Source organism: Cyprinus carpio, chromosome A17 (assembly GCF_018340385.1).
Source record: "Cyprinus carpio isolate SPL01 chromosome A17, ASM1834038v1, whole genome shotgun sequence".
NCBI lineage: Eukaryota > Metazoa > Chordata > Actinopteri > Cypriniformes > Cyprinidae > Cyprinus > Cyprinus carpio.
In genome coordinates, this window is record NC_056588.1 from 316,347 (window position 1) to 322,346 (window position 6,000).

The following is a 6,000-nucleotide window of genomic DNA, read 5'->3' on the forward strand; positions in this document are numbered from 1 at the left end:
TGAACTTCTCTCTTGATTCCTCACAGGACTCCAGTCAGATCGAGATGCTGAAAGAGCTGAATGGATACTGCAGAAGGACATGAATAGTCATGATGCTGCTCACTGCTGGAAGGTTCTATGCTGCACAAACCATTCATTTTGTCAGCTGTTTTTTAATTTAGGCTTCCTGTTTAGTTTCGTAATTGTTTAGCAATCATATTTAGTCAACCTGCCAAGATTTAGCGCATTAAAAGTCTTGGAATTTTAGTCTAGATTTAATTCAAGTTTTTTTTTTTCAATTCAAGTTTATTTGTATAGTGCTTTTTACGATACAAATCATTGCAAAGCAACTTTACAGAAGATTAAGGTTTCTACAAAAAAAATATTTAGTAGTAGCTCATCAGTGGTGACTGTCAGTTCATGTGCATACGGCAGAAATGTTCAGAAAATCAATAAAAAGACGTAAACACCAACAGGACGATTAACACTATAACAGCAATTATGCAAATCAAAAAACTTAGAGCAAAAATGTGTTAGTTCTGTATGTTGTCTCTGGAGTTAGCATCATCTGGGGTCCTCTGAGGGGTTGGCATCATCTCTTCTCAGGTGTTCTGGATCACAGACTGGAGCTTGTGTACAATCCTAGTTACAAGAGAAACAAATAGAGGACATTAATTAGCGTAGTGCTGTTCCAGCCAAGGTAAAATTAATTAGTTTTAACCCAAGCTAAAGAATAATAATGCCACATTTGATCAGATATAAAACTGCAGTCCAAAATTTATGAGATGCATTATTTGAATGCTTGGCCAAAGAGGTGTGTTTTAATCCTAGATTTAAAAAACAGAGGAAGTGTGTCATGAACCCCGAACATTATCAGGAAGGCTATTCCAGAGTTTGGGGAGCCAAATGTGAGACAAAAAGCTCTCGCCTCCTTTAGTGGACTTGCTATCCTAGGTACTATCAAAAGTCCAGCCGTTTTGTGACCTTAGGGGAGCGTGATGGGTTGTAGCTGTGGTTAGAAGACCTAAGTTTTAAAAGGTTTTTTATGCAGGGAGCTAACACCATTAAGGGCCTTATAAGTAGTAATAGTATTTTGTAAACTGATTACGGGAACTTAATAGGTAGCCAGTGCAGAGACTGTAGTATTGGGGCAATATGATCATATTTTCTTGACATGGTAAGGACTCTAGCCGCTGCATTTTGGACTACCTGTAGCTTGTTTATTAGATGCAGGACAAACAACCTAGCAGTGCATTTACATTAGTCCCGTCTAGAGGTCATGAACGCATGAACTAGCTTTTCTGCATCAGGAACAGGTAACATGTTTCGTAGCTTGGCAATGTTCTAAGAATGGAAGATTTCTAAGTTTCTAAATTTATCAATTAAAACTAAGGCACATTTTAGTCATATGCATTATAGTTATACTGATAATCACACATATTTTGCCCAAATTATAATTGCAATTGCTTATGATTGTTTGTCATCTGACAACAAACTCATTTTCAGCTGTAAAACAGCTCTACAAAAGACAATACTGTCATTATTCAGATCAATTCGATTCATATAATTTCAGTTTTAATAAAATGAAATAAAATTTTATGTTCAATTTTATTTCAGTTTTAGTATTTTAGTTAAACTAAATAACAAATAAGAAACATTGCCTTGGCAACTGGCTTAATTCTTCAGTTAGTATTTATTCTATTTCAAATTAACATATTTTTTTTCTAATTGAATTATTGCACTTTCACCAATAAGCACAAATGAAGATGATTATCGACTCACCACACATGCTTTGTTTGAAACTCTTTATTAAGTTATATAAATATAAACTCAAAATAAATATAAACTCATGTTTACATGTTTACTTACATTAATGTTTTTCCTATTAAAACAACATCTCCTTGTATTGTGGCACAGTGGTGCATAAGTGACAATTCATATAATCTTTGTCAAAAGGTCATTCAGCAATATTCTTCTCCTTAGTTTCTGTTAATGAAATAACAGGACACAGTTCACCCAAAAATGCAAATTCTGTCTAAATTTCATTTACTCTGCCACCCAAATTGTTCCAAACCTGAATTAATTTCTTCTGCTGAACACAAACAGAAGGATATTTTGAATACAGTTGATGGTAGTCATTGACTTCATTAGTATTTTTTCCATACTGTAGAAGTCAATGGGGACCAGCAAGCATTGATAACCACAACATTCTTCAAAATATCTTCTTTTGTGTTCAACAGAAGAAATTAATTCAGGTTTGGAACAATTTGAGGCAGAATAAATGATGACAGATTTTGCAATTCTGGGTGAACGGTCATTACATAACGACACACATACAGTATATCACAACGAATCCTGGATCAAACTCCAGTGTTCTCCTGCAGGAAACGTGGTGAACGGGACCATCGGCAAGCAGATGGTGGACACTCTGGTGGGAGTCCTCCAGCAACGTGGAGATGGATTCTCAAGTTCTTCGACATGTTCCTCAAGCTGAAAGATCTGACCACCTCGTGAGAAACTTCAAGGAGCACGGACCCCGACCGTAAAGGCGTCATCTCCAAGAAGGAGTTTTCCAGAAGTCCATGGGAGAACCAGAAGCAGTTTAACTCTCAGTCCGGAGATCCGAGGTCCTGCCTGTCATGCGCCGAGGCGCAAGACGAGAAACGACATGTTCAACTAACGAAGAGTTCGTCAAGCGCCTCCAACGCGACCTATCCGCCAAGGACATCGGCTTCAACGTGGCGGTTCTTCTCCACCAATCTGTCGGAGCCACCGGCCTCACGATTCCCGTCTGTCCACCTTCCTGAAACATTGGCCCGAGAGCGTTGTGAACTATTTACGAGCCCTACCTGGGCCGCATCGAGATCATGGGCGGCGGCAAGAGAATCAGAGAAGAGGGTTTACTTCCAGATCAGCGAGTCCAGCCGAACGCAGTGGGAGAAACCGCGCAGGTCAAGACCAGTCGCATTTAGTTCTACAATGCAGATTGATGCAAAAGCAGCTTCAGGGTGATAAAAAAATCTAGGCAGAAAGTGTTAATAACAACTATTGTTAATGTTGTAAACTAAAATTAATCATTATGAACCATTCAATTCAGTTGAATAACAGGCATTGATGTTGCAACATGTCATACATTTCTGAAACAATTTACTATCAATGCTGTAAAGCAGCTCTACAGAAGACTCAGATCAATTCATTCAGTGCTGATTCATTCAGTTCAAGAACAGTGGTCAGTGTGTTGCAAAGTAATTTATTGATACAAGTTCAATTTAGTTTCTGTTGATTCAATTTTGTTAACTATTAATTGTTACAATTTCATCAGATGAAACAGTGAATTCAATGCAACTGTGAAACATCTCTATCAAGAAGACAACAGTGTCACTTCTTTCAGAAATTATGTTAGTTCATCAGTGATTCGTCAGCATTGATTCAGTTCACATTGATTCAGTTTCAGTTATTAGTTTACTGTCAGTTGCAATTCTATTCATTTCCGTACTGTGGAATTTTGGTAAAAGTCATCCAATTATTTATGAAATATGTATTCAAATTCAGCTAAAAATTACCTTTGAAGAAGCATATCATTATTCAAACAATTTTGTTCAGTGTTGATTCAGTTTTCTGTTCACCGTGCATGTTGCGAAATTCATCAGTTTTATAAGGCATTCTACATTTTAGTTCTACATTTAATTCCAGTTCATTGTTGATTCAGTTCAGTTTAGTGACTGTCAAAGTTGCAAAATTGGTCAATTATGAAACATTCAGTTCAGTTCAATAAATGTAAATGTTGCAAAATTGATTAATTTCAGTTCAGTTCATTTCATTTTAGTAACAGTGTCAATGCTATAAAATTCATCAATTATGAAATGATGAATTCAATTTAGCTTAAAAAAACTTTACAGAAGACAATAGTGTCATTATTCAGATCAATTAAATTCCATGTTGTTTCAGTTCAGTTAAATGTTGGTTCAATTCAGTTTTAGTTACAGTATCAGTAATTGTCCATAAAATTCATCAATTATGAAATAAATTTGATTTTTTTATTTCATAGCCGAAAAACAGAAGACCATAGTGTAATTATTCAGATCAATTCAGTCCAGTTTTGATTCAGTTCACTTCAATAACGATGTCAGTGTTGCAAAATTCATTAATGAAAAAAAGTTAAATTCGGCGTTAATTCAATTCAATTTTTAGTATGTCAAAGTTGCAAAATTCATCAGTCATAAAAACACATTCTATACAGTTCGATACAACTGTCAAAGTTTTAAAATCGCCAATTATGAAACAAGTTCAATTCAGCTACAAAACAACTCTACTGAAGACTGATCTAGTTTAGAAAACTCTACAAGATTGATCAAATGATTCAATTCAGTTCAATGTTGATTCAGTTCTGCTCGATATCAGTGTCAATGTTGCAAAGTCATCAATTATGAAGTTCAATTCAGTTCATTGTTGATTCAGTTCAATGTTGATTCAGTTCACTTAAACAACTGCCAATGTTGCAAAATTAATTATGAAACAAATTCAGTGTTGATTCAGTTCAATTGCTGTCGATGTTGCAAAATTCTTTAATTATGAAAAATATACAACAACTCTCCAGAAGACAATAGTTTTATTATTCAGATCAATTGAGTTCAGTGTTCATTCAATTCTATTCAATAAAATTGTCAGTGTTGCATAATTCATCAGTTATGAAACAAGTTCAGTTCACTGTTGATCCAGTTCAGTTCAATAACTGTTAATGTTGCAAAATTCATTAATTATAAAAACAAAATCAATTTTCAGCTGTAAAGCAGCTCTAATAATAGAGTCATTATTCAGATCAATTTAGTTCTATTCTCATCTGATAGTGTCAGTGCATTAAATCAATAATATTACTGAATATTGCAATTTAATCCGCTTGAGTCAAAGAGTCCAAAGCGACGGCAGTTTATCTTCGATGTCGCCAACAAAGGTGGAGAATCACGAGAAGATGGAGCTGTTCGTGGAACTTCTGCGAGGACACCATCTTCGAGATGCAGCTGGCGCCTCTGATCTCCTCCGAGCCGGACGCTGCTGAGAGACAAGAAGAGGACTCCTAATGTTGAAGATGATGCTCGGAGTGTGGATCTAGACGAGGACGATGAAGACGGGCGACAGGAGTCTTCCTCAGCGCTCGCTCTGGCCCTGCGTCTCCATGAGGAAGAGTTCATGTCCAACCTGGGCGGCAGCTACTGACCTTCAAGAGCATGAGGAGACAGTATCCGCCAGCTGAGTGAAGATGAGCGTCCGGAGATGATGATCCGGTGATTCTTCTTCTTCTTTCTGGATGATCTTCACTGGCATGTTCCGCTTCTCTACAGCCTGAGGTCGGGGAGCTTCTTCCACATCCTGTGGTCACACGCTTGTTCGTGGCGGCGTCTCGTGGAAGGAGCCAAGAACATGAAGGTGACGACATTCTTGGGAACATGCCGATCCCACGCAGTTCGGGATCCACTCGGAGACGCTCTGGAGCTGGAGAAGCTGGAGTACCGCGACATGTCGCCAGTGGCGGAGCTTCGGCGATGGCGGCAGGAGATCAAGCTGTGAGATGGACCTGATGACGGAGCTGATGTACATGCAGCCCAGGAGGGGAAGGAGGCAAGCATGGCATGGAGCCGGGCTGGGAGACGCGGTTCCAGGTGATCGAGTGGATACTCCATCTTTAGCCAGCTACCGCCCATCAGAAGAAGAAAAGCTCAGGGTGTGTTCGCAGCCTCAGTCTCGAAAAGAAGTCTCTTCTGCTCACAGAGGCTGCACTTCTTTTTAATAAAAGAAATCACTAAAAAAATGATATATTTTTTCTAATTTAAAACAGCTGTTTTCTATGTGAATCTCTTTTTAAACTGTAATTTATTTCTGTGATGTGCAGCTGTATTTTTCTGGCATCATTACTGCAGTCTTCAGTGTCACATGATCTTCAGAAATCATTCTAATATGATGATTTATTGCTTAAGAAACATTTATGATTTTTATTCATCGTAACTTCCCTTCTGTCTGATTTTT

At 37.7% G+C, this 6,000-nt stretch overlaps 1 pseudogene; it reads left to right on the forward strand.

Annotated features, from left to right (window-relative positions):
* The window catches only part of LOC109110655, a 209,237-nt pseudogene that overhangs the window by 202,915 nt on the left and 322 nt on the right, over positions 1-6,000 (forward strand).